This window comes from Saimiri boliviensis, chromosome 3 (genome assembly GCF_048565385.1).
Source record: "Saimiri boliviensis isolate mSaiBol1 chromosome 3, mSaiBol1.pri, whole genome shotgun sequence".
NCBI lineage: Eukaryota > Metazoa > Chordata > Mammalia > Primates > Cebidae > Saimiri > Saimiri boliviensis.
In genome coordinates this window covers 116,364,727-116,378,949 of record NC_133451.1, presented here as the reverse complement: position 1 = coordinate 116,378,949, position 14,223 = coordinate 116,364,727, and the positions used below count along the sequence as shown (strand labels likewise).

The following is a 14,223-nucleotide window of genomic DNA, read 5'->3' as shown; positions in this document are numbered from 1 at the left end:
CAGATATTTTCATCCCTTTTTAAAGAAGCAGATGGCTGGCCGGGTGCGGTGGCTCACACCTATAATCTCAGCACTTTGGGAGGGCGAGGAAGGCAGATCACCTGAGGTTGGGAGTTCGAAACCAGCCTGATGAACGTGGAGGAAACCCCGTCTCTACCAAAAGTACAAAATTAGCATGGTGGTGCATGCCTGTAATCCCAGCTACTCGGGAGGCTGAGGCAGGAAAACTGCCTGAACCCAGGAGACGGAGGTTGCGGTGAGCCGAGATTGTGCCATTGCACTCCAGCCTGGGCAACAAAAGCGAAACTCTGTCTCAAAAAAAAAAAAAGAGAGAGAGAGAGAGAGAGAGAGACAGAGAGAAAAGAAACAGATGGCCATATGCAATAATTGTGTTTTTATAGAGAAAACCTGAGCACATTATTAACCATGATACCAAATACTACTTCTTGATTTTATAGCTATGATAAACTATCATCTGTAATTCTCTAAAACCTGAAAAGCCTTCTGGCCTAGCTGACCCCTGGGGCAGAACAGACTATGGTGAAACTGAAATGTTTGAAAGTACTGGAAGTACTTTGACTGAACAGATGCATATTTCACACCAATAACAGAGATAATAAGGAGAGAGCAAGGATAAAGCACCCACCAAAACTGTGGGCACTACGAAAGAACACTTTTCATCATTTCGGAGTTACAGTTTATACTAAATTGTCAGAGGGGATGTTGGAAGATTAGGCTCCTGACTGCTCTTTGACCCACAGAGCAAAGGACTTCTTGCTTCTGGAACTATTTTTCATGAAATTGGCAATCTCACATTCTGATTTCTACAGATTCTTTTTATTCTAATAAATTTCCATTAGCCAAGATCTTTCATCACAAGGTGAACGCTGCCTAAAGGAGATCTATTTCCTCAGCATGAAGACACCACTGATGTCTTGTGAAAGACGAGGGCTTCAGAGAAGCAGCAGACCTGGACACAAAGCTCATGTCTCCCAGCCCGGCCAGTGCCTTGCTGTGTGACCAGCCAGGCTCTTGGCTTTAAGACCACTCAGCGGAGGCCAGTTGAACAAAATCAATCCCTGTTATCACGCATCCCGGAAAAAAGAGTAGGCACCGGGTTGCATTTTGTTGTTGTAACTTTCTTGATCAGCCTAGAGTTCAAAACCGTCTACAAAAGATGTGTATTACATGAGAAAATTAAATGTCCAAGAAGGTAGATTAGACTGGGTTGTTATAAAGTCATAAACTAGAAGTCTCTGAAGTCATAACAAATTACAAGATAGAGCTACGTTTATTGACATAAAAATATTCCGTAGTACATTTTATTTTCTTTGGTGTATATTTCTTATGTATTTTTTTCCTTCTCTTTGCAATGATGGATGCCACCACCAACTATGCAAACATCAATAAACAGTCAGATACTCTATTCCATTGCAATCTAAATAGATACTAGAATTCTGAGAACGTGAGTGTTGCTGTTAATAGTTTCCATAAAACAGTGCAAGGAAAACTGGTGGCTCCTTCAGTGACATCAAACTCAGAGGCATCGTGGAGATCAAATCTCCCTTAGGGGAAAAGTAGCTGGCTGGTGCGGTTGGAAATCTGATCCTTGGATAATTATTGTCATCATTGGAGGAGTCCACGGAGGGACTATTTCCTTATTTAATATTTTCCACAAAACGGTCTTGATGGAAAAGTGAAATCAGTGCAGCTGGAAAGTTAGAAATAAGAGGATAAAATGACAATTTAGTATTGAGGCAGGTGAAAAAGAAGGACGTCCCTTGCTGTTTAAAGGCTTTTGAATCTGAGGGCACGTTTCCAGGGGTTACTCACAAAGAGAACAAAACGCAGAGCAAACATCCAAGGCAGGTCAAGACGGCGCTTCTCTACAATTACGAGTTTTGTCTGAATTCTCCTCTGACAGTGGAAAGTTTATAAATGTATAAGTCTCTTCCTGAAATAAACATTTATCAAGCACCTATTGTATAGCAGCTTGGAGATACAGACATGAGCAAATACAGTCTCTCGGCTTGAACACGATCTCAGTCAATTCAGAGTCAGCAAAAGCCGTTTCTGTGACATAGACAGGGTTCTGTGGGAACGGAAGAGGGGAGGTAGCCTCTGGCTGCAGGGATGCAATTCTGAAGGACAGTGATGGACGCCACGGTGGAGAGGGGTAGAGAGGGTGGCCTATTTGAAAATGGTGAGCCGTTTGTCTTAGCCGGACTCCGGGAGATGGCCAGTGAAGGACAGTGTGGCCGAGAAGACCACAGGGTAAGGAAGCAACTGGTTTGTTAGGCCTCTATTAGACCAACGAGTTTAGACTTTATCCTACAGGAAATAGCCATAGAATTATTTTCACTAGGGTTTATTATTATTCGACATAACAATATAATTTCTGTCAGTAACATCAACCTTAGGACCAAGGCATTATCCTGCCTATTCCTGGAGTCAGAACTTTTCAGAGGAACTAAACATCTTCATTTATTTCTTTCTGGCAGTAGGGGTTGAGAACAGGATTCAGCCATCACAAGAAGTCACTGACTTGACCAATGGCAATTTTAAGAAATCATTAGGACTATCCTAAGCCTCAACAGTGTAAGACTGGATTTATTATTCATTCATTCATTTATCCAAAATAATAATTGTTGACACTCACCATGTATTAGTAATTGTGTTAGGGCTTGGAAATACAACAGGTGTGACCCCTACCCTTTCTCAGCCTATAATCTAATGGTAGAAACAGACAAACAGAACAAACAATAGAAATAAAGCATGATAGCATTGGTCTCTAAGCGGCCCTTCTTCTCAACTCAACGGGAAGCTTTCCCTGCAGCTCTGGGTTGAAACTATTCTTAAAGGGATGTAGGCAAAGGACCCTGCCATCAAAATACTAACGCTGACTCCTGCTGTCCCAGAATGGTTTTATTCTCTTGTGTTCCAAAAGGTGTTTGGTCTTCAACAGTTCCCTGATTGGTGAGACAGATACTAAATGGAAGCCAAGCTCTTGGTGGGTTATGGTTATATGGCTAAATAGATATTAACTAGTCCTTTTTCCAATGTAGATAAAAAAGCATTATGATGAATAAAATACAAGTTCAAAATGTTACTAAATTCATTGCAACTTTGTTTTTTATTTTTTCCCCCAATCACTAGGTACCAAAAATACAATTACTAACATGTAGGAGAAATCCTCAAGATTAGTTTTATGCTAAGCAGCAAACTTCATTCATTTAAATGCTGTGAATTACAAATATGAAGAATAAATTCTTAGTGGAGTGGAGAGGTGTATTAGTCAGTTTTCTCCTAAATGAAACATTTCATCCAGAAATGACTGAAGATAGATAGATGGTAGATAGATAGATAACAGATAGATGATAGATAGGCAGATAGATAGATAGATGGATAGATAGATAGATAGATAGATAAGAGATTTAGTATGAGGGATTCACTCCTGTGATTATGGGGGCCGAGAAGGCCTATGATCTACAATCTGCAAGCTCCAGGCCCAGGAGAGCCAGTGGTATGGTTCCATTTCAATGGTAGAAGTCCCAGTCCAAATCCAAAGGTTTGAGGACAAGCAGTGCTGATGTCCAAGGATGAGAGAAGATGGATGTTCCAACTTAAGCAGGGAGCAAATTTGCCTTTCCTCCACTTTTGCCTTCTATTCGGGCCTGCAGTGGAATGGTGATGCCCACCCACATTGGTGAGGGGAATCTTCTTTACTGAATCCACTGATTCAAATGCTAATTTCTTCCAGAAACACTGTTACAGACACTCTTAGAAAAATAAATGTTTTGCCAGCTATCTGGGCATCCCTTAGCCCAGTCAAGTGGACACCTAAAATTAACTGTCAAAGGAGGAGAAAAGGGAAGGGCGAGGGTGTGTAGGAAAGCAGGATTCCTGGGAAGGAGGAACCAGGCATTGAGGAGACGCCACTCAAAGTGTGTGTATTTAATTCATTTACACCAGACTCCTGGAGTTGCTAGGCGGGCTAGCATATGTTTTGTTTATGTTCTAGGTGGGCAAGCCCCATTCTACATAGCCTGTGATGACTCATTCAATTAATTTTTTTTACTAAATTGATTAAACTAATTTGGTTAATCGGCTGCTTTAGTGTCACATAGATAGAACCTAGCCACCAAATGTTGGGGTTCCCTGAGGGCAAAGACCAGGCTGGCCTATTGCCTACTACAATTCAGTTTCCCTAAATTCAGAATTCCCCTCCAGTAATGCAATCCACTGCGTGTCTGCTTGTCACCTGCCTCTCTTTGTACTGCCCTGTGAGCACTGTGACTCCGGGAATCGGCATAAGAAATGATACTCAGCCTACTGCTAAAGTCCCGAGCCTCTGACATCTTCCCATATGACATATGTCATAGGTTCCATCAGCACCCACGAAACTGTGGCAAGCTAGCTTGCAGGTAGGGCAAAATCCCAGCGTTTTTACACTTCTTGACAGCATCCTCTGTGCTTAGCCAAAGACACAGGTCCAGCATTGAGGTCCTTGACATGGCCCCAATATACCAACGAACCACAATACTCAAGGGAATGCAGAAAATGTGATTTCAGCTTATGAAGTGTTCATGCGTATTGAAAAGAAACCTGGGTACATGACTGGAATTTACCTCTAAGACCACATCAGTTCAGAACACTTGCCGTGAAGTCTCCTTTACTATGAGCTGGCAGGCTTCGCAAGGATGATTCTGAGCCACCCTCTTTCAGTGGCAATAAAAACTGTTCCCAAGTCTGTGTGCTACACTTTGCACAGCATAATGCAATCAGAGCCTCCTAAAAAGCACAGCCCCTCACTTCTATTATTAGTGGAATCTGTCTGCTACCAGTGCTCATTTGCCTCTGCAAAAAAAAAAAAAAAAAAAAAAAAAACCTCGGCTGGGCGCGGTGGCTCATACCTGTAATCCTAACACTTTGGGTGGGCAGATCACGAGGTCAAGAGACTGAGACCATCCTGGACAACATGGTGAAACCCCATCTCTACTAAAAATACAAAAAATTAGCTGGGCTTGGTGGCACACACCTGTAGTCCCAGCTACTTGGGAGGCTTAGGCAGGAGGATCGCTTGAACCTGGGAGGTGGAGATTGCAGTGAGCCAAGATCACTCCACTGCACTCCAGCCTGGCGACAGAGCGAGACTACATCTCAAAAAAAAAAAAAAAGATTCATCCTGAAGATGGTACAGAAATCAGAGTAAATAACGCAGTTGTCCCCTTATTCACAGTTTTGTTTTCCATCCTTTCAGGTACACATGGTCAACTGTGGTCTAAAAATATTACAGTATTCTGAGAGAGAGAGAGAAAAAATCCATATTCATATAACTTTAATTACAGCATATTACTATAGTGTCTCCGTTTTTATTATTATAATCTCCCACGGTGCCTAACTTATAAATTCAACTTTATCGTAGGTGTACATATACATATATATATATATATATATATATATATATGAAAAAAACAGTCTATCTAGGACTTGGTACTATCCATGGTTTCAGGCATCCATGGGCCGACTTGGAAGGTGCCCCCCATGGATAAGGGGGACCTACGGTACTGACCTAATATTCATGCATCTGCCTTGGGAACAGAGGTCAAAATTCCTGCTCTAGCAGGAATGAGTAACGATCACAGCAGTGCCCTCTCTGTGCCAGGAACTGTCAGGAGTGTTTCACTCATACTTAGTCCCCCTCAGTGGGGCAACTCCCAACCCCTAAGCTCAGAAATATCATCCAACCCAGCAATCCCGCAACTGGCTATATACCCAAAGGTAGACAAGTGGTCCTATCACAAAGACATACGCACGTGTATGTTCACTACAGCAGTAAAGATATAGAATCAACCCAAACGGTCAGCAATGATAGACTGGATAAAGAAAATGTGGCACATATACACCATGGAATCCTATGCAGCCGTAAAAATGAATGAGATCATACCCTCTGCAGGGACATGCTGGAGGCCATTATCCTCAGCAAACTAATTGCAGGAACAGAAAACCAGATACCACATGTTCTCTTGTATAAGTGGGAGCTAAATAATGAGAACTGATAAACACATAGAGGGGAACAACACACGCTGGGGCCTATCAAAGGGTGGAGGGCAAGAGGAGGGAGAGGATCAGGAAAAATAACTAACAGACACTGGGCTTAATACCTGGGTGATGAATAATCTGTACAACAAACCCCCATGGCACACATTTACCTATTTAACAAGGCTGCACATCCTGCCTGTGTATCCCGAACTTAAAGTTTTAAAAAAATAGATTAAGTCCTCCCAATAAGTCTGAGAACTATGGCATTCCTTCACAATTTTTTTTATGTGGATACGTTTGTTCATTACTGCCTTTGAAGATGTCCCTGGACAGTGAACTCTGCCTCTGCCTACTAAAAACCATGATGGTGGCCTTGCTTCTATTCCACGGGGATTTCCTAAATGTTGGATTCAGCTCAACCACCTGAATCACCACACACAGCTACAACTTCACACATTCACTAAATTCCTAGACCTTGCACTTGCCTCCAAACTCCAGCCTTCCTGGGCTTTCCGCCTTCATGCCCAGATATGCAGCATTCACTCATTTCATCATTAACCAGACTCTCTGTTCTGGCTGGTCCAAACCACCCTGCCCGGTTTCCCGCACAGGGCCCATCATCTGTGCCACGGATCTGACATTAGCTCTTCCTGATCACCGTGACAACTTTACAACCTAACATTTAAGTGCCCTTTGTTTTAATTTCTAATTTAGTGCATACATTTTAATTTTACAATCTACAAGGCAAAAGGACAATTTTTATAAGTAGGAAAACTACTTTTAAAAAATTCAACACTGGCCAGGCGCGGTGGCTCATGCCTGTAATCCTAGCACTTTGGGAGGCCGAGGCAGGTGGATCACCTGAGGTCAGGAGTTCAAGACCACCTTGGCCAATATAGTGAAACCCCATTTCTACTAAAAATATAAAAATTAGCCAGGTGTGGTGGTGGGCGCCTATAATCCCAGCTACTTGGGAGGCTGAGGCAGGAGAATCATGTGAACCTGGGGCGCAGAGGTTGCAGTGAGCCGAGATTGCACTACTTCACTCCAGCCTGGGCAAAAGAGCAAAACTCAATCTCAAACAAACAAACAAAAATTCAATGCTAAGTATGTCCTTGCAAACTAACATTGTAAAATATAATTGAGACCTGAGAATTCAAATAAAATAAATAACTGAGCAGTACTTGATCTTTTTTTTTTTTTTTTTTTTTGAGACGGAGTTTTGCTCTTGTTACCCAGGCTGGAGTGCAATGGCGCGATCTCGGCTCACCGCAACCTCCGCCTCCTGAGTTCAGGCAATTCTCCTGCCTCAGCCTCCTGAGTAGCTGGGATTACAGGCACGTGCCACCATGCCCAGCTAATTTTTTGTATTTTTAGTAGAGACGGGGTTTCACCATGTTGACCAGGATGGTCTTGATCTCTTGACCTCGTGATCCACCCGCCTCAGCCTCCCAAAGTGCTGGGATTACAGGTGTGAGCCACCGTGCCTGGTCTTGATCTTATAATAATACAGAATTAGGCCAGGTATGGTGGCTCACGCCTGTAATCCCAACACTTTGGGAGGCCAAGGTGGGAGGACTGCTTGAGGCTGGGAGTTCCAGATCAGCCTAGGTAACATAGTGAGATCCTGTCTGCAAAAAATAAAATAAAATAAAATTAGCCCTGCATGATGGCCCATGCCTGTAATCTCAGCTACTTTGGAGGCTGATGTGGGAGGATCACTTGAGCCCAGAAATTCAAGGCTGCAATAAGCTACGATGGTGCCACTGCACTCACTGATAGGGCAAGACTTTGTCTCTAAAAAAAATAACATAGAATCAGACATGCAGATTCTACGTGACTAATTAGGGTCAAGTCAGGAGAACAAACCACAGCAGTTAATCTAGCAGGGAGAATTTGATCTAAAGTATTATTAACCAGGTGAATGCTGGTTCCCTATTGCTGCTGTAACAATGACCACTAATTTAGTGACTTAAGACAACACAAACCTGTTATCCTTCAGTTCCAGAGGTTAGGTATCTGAGATCATTTCACTGGGCTAAATCGAGGTGCTGCCAAATTGTCTCTCTTCTGGAGGCCCTAGAGGACAGTCTGTTTCCTTGCCTTTCCCAGCTTCTAGAGGCCAACTGCACTTCCTGTGGCATGGCCCCCCTCGCTCCAGCCTGTTTCCCCTGCCGCGCCTCCTTCTCTGACTCTGGCCCTGCTGCCTCCCTCTCATAAGGATCCTTGTGATTCCATTGGGCCCATGCAGATGATTCTGGGTCATCTTCCCATCCCTCCGTTGCTAACTTAATCATACCTGCAGAGTCCCTCTTGCCATCTAACAAGCTATCCCCAGGTTTGGGAAATTAGGATGTAGGCCTCTTCAGAGGACCGTTATTCTATTAGAGTAACTAACAGGCAAAAACAGGACCCTAAGGTGCCATAATTTATGGACTGAATCAGCAACTGCAGGAAGCTACAACCTTCCCCAGGGTTGAAGTCATGAAGAGATATTGGAATGTATAAAACATGGAGCCTTTAAAATGGGACCTCACAGGGCAAAAAACCAGACCTCTGAGGGCAAGTTGCCAGTGGTTAGTGCTGGGGTCTCTGGAGGGGCCAATGAGGCAGGTTCTCTGAAGGTGGGGAGAACTGCAAACTTCTGCATCCGCAATGAAGTGCGGCTGTGGAGGTGCGTGCTGTGAGGGCTGGTAGTGGGGTGGGAAGCATTGCTGGCTAGGCAGGAAACAGACAGGAAACTTACAAGAAGCTCCAAGGGGCAGATCCCTCTCCCTTCCTGCCACCTGCTGTTTTTACTCTAATGCTTCTGGTTGGCAGAATCCAAGAGGGAGCTGGGAGGCAAAGGAGGTACACAGAGTCCCAGCCCCAGCGTGACAAGCAGAGCACAGAAGGGCAGTGCAAACCTGAGAGACAGGAGCTCTACAGGTGCTACAGAACTCAACCTGATGGAAGGCAAAACATATGAATCAACCAATTGTTCTTGAGCAGGATTTCTGGATCAATACAATGGATGTTGCATCAAATCATTTCACAATAATAAATGAAAGGAAACCGGTAGAGGAGATGTCCTGAGGCACAAAGTCAGAGTTTGAAAAATTTATCCCGTTTTGAGAGTGCAGTTTATGCATTTTCACTCGTATTTTGGCCTCATTTTAATGACTTGTGTGTATATAGCAATCTGGGATTGCTAGAATCCTTAATGAATAACAAGAAGAAAAAATTTCCCTCTTTATTGAAAGATACCATCTTAGACTTGAATTTATCACTACAATTTTTTATATACAATATCTGGCACTCATTAAAGATAATCAGACATTTGAAGAAACAAGTTAATGTGGTAGATAACTAAGGGAAAAATAGACAATAAAAATGGATTACAAGAATCTAAGTAATTGGTTACACAGACCTTAAAATACCTGTACTTAATATGTTCACTGAAATAAAATACCAGGTTTAGAATTTATGTAGAAACTGGAAATAAGTTTTAAATGAAATTTCTCAAAGAGAAAAACCTCTATAACAAGTTTAACAACTGAACTGAAAGGTCAGTAAGAAATATCCAGAATAAAAGCACAGAGAGATTTTGGCCAGGCACGGTGGCTCACGCCTGTAATCCTAGCACTTTGGGAGGCTGAGGTGGGTGGATCACCTGAGGTCAGGAGTTCAAGACCAGCCTGGCCATCATGGTGAAACCCCATCTTAAAAAACAAAATAAAATAAAATAAAAAGCACAGGGAGATTTATAAAACCTAATAATCAATGAAGAAAAGAGGCTAAGAAACAGAGGATTCAGTAAAATGTTTTAAAATATGAGTAACTTGGTGTTCAGGGGAGAAGAAGGGGAGAATTAGGCAGAAGGTTTATTTGTCAAGTTAACAGTTGGGACTTTTCCAAAATGGGTGGGCAATACCAAACTGGATTCAGGAAGCATCGCAAAACCAAGAAAGTAAATGTAAAGAAAATGACAGTTTTGCACACCATAGCACAAATGCTGAAAACCAAAGACAAAATTACCTTAGAATTAACTAACAAAAGAAGAAAAATAAGCTTCAAGTTAGCAGCAATAAGACTGACAGCTAACATTCCAACAGAACCAATGAGGCTGGGAAACAATGGAATGATATCTTCAAAATGCCGAAAGGAAGTCATCGTAATCTCTGTTTCATCCAAAATGTCTTTTAAAATGTAAGTTAAATACATTTTCAGATAAGAGAATTCAGCAGTAGCAGACCAGCACTAATGAAAACAGCAAAAGATCTTCAGGCAGAAAGAAAGTGATCCCAGATGGCAGCTCAGAGATGCAGAAAAGAAGGAAGAAAAAAACCAAAAGGTAATCACACAGGAAACTATAAGTGAATATCGATGATTAAATTATCATAATAAAATACTTGGAGGCTTAAATATATACAAAGCAAAATACATGGCAGAATCACTTTGGAAAGCAATGTGGTAGTTTCTTAAAAAGCTAAGCATACATTACCATGTGACACAGCACTTCCTGTGTCCATGAAACGGTGAATTCATAAACAAATTGTGGAGTATCAGCACAGTAGAATACCACCCAGCTCAGTATAATAGTAAAAAGCAAATGGCAAGGTAGTTGATCTGGATTTAAAAAACGACTACTCCTTGCAGAAGACACACCATAAAGATAAGATACAGAATTCAAGGAAATAAAAAAAATAAATCATGCAAACATTAACCCCAAAAAGCCAAGGTTATCACATTAATACAAGAGAAAGTAGACTTTCTCTTAGAAAAGAAGGAAACACAGAGAGATTAGGATCCCTGGAGCTTTCTATAGAGGCAGATGAGAGGCTGAGAAGCTCAGCAGAGACACCAAAAGCTCGTGACACTTGAATGAAATACCTAGAGATCGTACACTACCAGAGATGGAGATTCCAGCAATCCCCCTAAGCTTTGGAAAGGCTGTAAGACTACACTCTAGGACTAAGAGTAAACTATAAGTGGGCTGACCTTCTCAGAGACTAGAGTCAGGTTCAAGTCATCTGAATCTCTGATTAGACTCAGGTTGCCTGGGATTGCTAGAATCCGTAACTACTAACAAGAAGAAAAAATTTTCCTCTTCGTTGAAAGATATCATCTTAGGCTGCAGTTTCTCTCTGCAATTTTTTATATACAATGTCCGGCACTCATTGAAAGATAATCAGACATTTGAAGAAACAAGTTAATGCGGTAGATAAAGGCAAAAATAATTACTGGAAATCTATAGGAATATTTCATTATAATATATAATTTAATTTACCGGAAATATATAATAATTATTCAAATGTATGCAGCTATGTTATTAGATGCATACATTTAAATAATTATTATATCTTTCTGGTAAATTAGACAAAAATTAACCTTACGATGGGACCAAATGAGTAATTCTACAGTAATAGTGGGAGCTTTTAATTTAACATAGACAAAATTTAACATAGACAAAAATTTACCTTATGATGGGACAAAATGAATAATTCTACAATAATAGTGGGAGGTTTTAATATACCTCTCTCATTAAGAAGACAAAAACAAAAGAAAAACCAGGTGCAGTGGATCACACCTGTAATCCCAGCACTGTGGGAGGCCAAGGTGGGAGGATTGCTTGAACCCAGGAGTTTGAGACCAGCCTGGGCTATGAAACAAGACAAAAAATAAAATTAGCTTGGTGCACTGGTACACACCTGCAGTTTCAGCTGCTTGGGAGGCTAGGGTAGGAGGATTGCTTGAGCCCAGGAGTTTGAGGCTGCAGCGAACTATGATCTCACCTGAGTAATAGAGCAAGACCCCATCACGAAAAAAATACCTAATTAATTAAAAATTCAAATAAATATTTTTTAAAAGAAAAGAATAGATTTTAACTTCACAATTAACAAACTTGATCTACTTGACATATGAAGACTATTTCACCTGATGCTACAGAATTATTTTAAAAATACACTTGGAGTATTTATAAAAATGATCACATGCTGATTCTAAATTTAATCTCAGCAAATATCAAAGGCCTGAAATAAAATGGTTTGTTGTCTGCCAATTGGAGAATTACATTATAAATAGATTATAAGAAGATAATTTGAAGATCCCTCCATGTGTGAAAATTAAGAATTATCCTTTAAATATCCTTTAAATTATCCATAAATCAAAGAAGAAAAAGCAATGGATATTAGAACATATTTTAGTAGAATGAAAATAAAAATATTACAAAGGATGTTGATAATGAGTGGCTAAAGCCACAGAGTAAAATTTATACCCTTACAGTGCACACAATAAAAAAATAAAAAAAGGCTGAATAAACAATAACGTAAGCGTCTCTGAGAGTGGAAAAAACACACTCAAGGCAGGGCGCAGTGGCTCACACCTGTGATCCCAGCACTTTGGGAGGCTGAGGCGGGAAGATCATGAGACCAAGAGATTGATACAATTCTGACCAACATGGTGAAACCTGTATCTACTAAAAATATAAAAATTGGCCTAGCGTGGTAGCACATGCCTGTAGTCCCAGCTACTCTGGAGGCTGAGGCAGGAGAATCACTTGAACCTGGGAGGCAGAGTTTGCAGTGAGCCAAGACTGTGCCACTGCACTCCAGCCTGGCAACAGAGCGAGACTCTGTCTCAAAAAAAAAAAAAAAAAAAAAAAAAAAAAAAAAAAATCAACAACAACAACAAAAAAACCACTCAAAGTGCTTTATTGCTGTTCTTTCACTGTATGACAACAATCAACACAGAAGACTTCTGTGATCAAATGTGGGGGTTTCTCCCCAAACACCAAGCAAGCAAGCAATTCTGCAGCCAACACCCCAGCTGAGTGTCTCCCAATTCCACTCCAGCATTACCTACCTGGAGAGAGTCAGATCCCATGGGCTGAAGCGAAGTCCCCGAGACTGCTCCCACCTCAGGCACCAGTCGAAAGTCTGGGCCTCAGGAACTGCTGACCAATGAACTTCAGGTTGGAGTTCCCACAACTCCCTCTCTGAATTTGATTAATTTTCTCCCAGAGAACTCCGAAAAACACGTAACTTTACCAGTGTAATATAAAGGATGTTACAAAAGGCACTGATAAAAAGATGCATGGGGCGAGGCATGGGGGAAGGGACAAAGAGCTTCCATGCCTTTCCAGGCTGCAACTCCTACAGGAACCTCCACATGCCTGGCCATCGCGAAAGCTCTCTGTACCCTATCCTCTTGGGCCTTTTATGGGGACTTCACTGGGAAGGCATGCTGGACAACCATGTAGATACGTGACTGGACGAAAAAGGTCAGATCTAATAATAGACTGAGTGGGGACGCCCAGCAAGGCCTGACCTGTTCAGATTCTTCTTGGTCTCTGTGCGGCATACATTCTTCCAGCGTGTGGGGCAGGACCCCTTCTGAAATGATGGTCTTACGACGCACAATCAGAAAGGTAGGGGAATACCTGAGCCCTGCTTTGGGCAAGTGAAAGGAGGGCAGGTGAAGGTCAGAGAAAGAGAGAGGTTTTGTTTCCTGAGTCCTGCTTCTGAGGCCTAAAGTTCCACAACATTATTACAAGACTGTGACAAGAGCCATGGGAGTTATAAGACAGGAGCTGTGCATAAAAACCTACATAAATATATATGTTTTCATTGTTTATGTATTATAAAATATTCCAGCACCTGTCTCCAAAAGTTAGAAAAATATCAAGTTAAACTCAAAGATAGTAAAAGATAAAAAAGAGAAAGCATAAAAGAGGAAAATTAAATGGAATAGAAAACAAATATATAGGCCAGACGCGGTGGCTCAAGCCTGTAATCCCAGCACTTTGGGAGGACGAGGCAAGGGGTGGGGATCACCTGAGGTTGGGAGTTCGAGACCAGCCTGACCAACAGGGAGAAACCCTGCCTCTACTAAAAATACAAAATTAGCCAGGTGTGGTGGCACATGCCAGTAATCCCAGCTACTCAGGAGGCTGAGGCAGGAGAATTGCTTGAACCCAGGAGGCAGAGGTTGTAGTGAGCCAAGACTGCACCATTGCACTCCAGCCTGGGCAAGAAGAACAAAGCTCCATCTCAAAAAAAAAAAAAAAAAAAGGCAAAAAAGAATATATATATATATAAAACATATATATATATAAAATATATATATATATAAAATATATATATATATATATGTGTGTGTGTGTGTGTGTGATTTTTTTTTTCTCTCTCTCCTCTTTTCGTT

General features: G+C 41.5%; 1 long non-coding RNA gene across 6 annotated transcripts in view; it reads right to left on the bottom strand.

Moving 5' to 3' along the window:
• The window catches only part of LOC104652327 (uncharacterized), a 35,702-nt gene extending 22,474 nt beyond the window's left edge, over nucleotides 1-13,228 (bottom strand). For all 6 annotated transcript variants that reach the window (XR_745656.3, XR_012516939.1, XR_012516940.1 and 3 more), the window contains exon 1: nucleotides 12,886-13,228. This is a non-coding gene — a long non-coding RNA (uncharacterized LOC104652327). The remainder of the gene's footprint in view (nucleotides 1-12,885) is intronic.
• Between the last annotated feature and the right edge of the window lie 995 nt (nucleotides 13,229-14,223).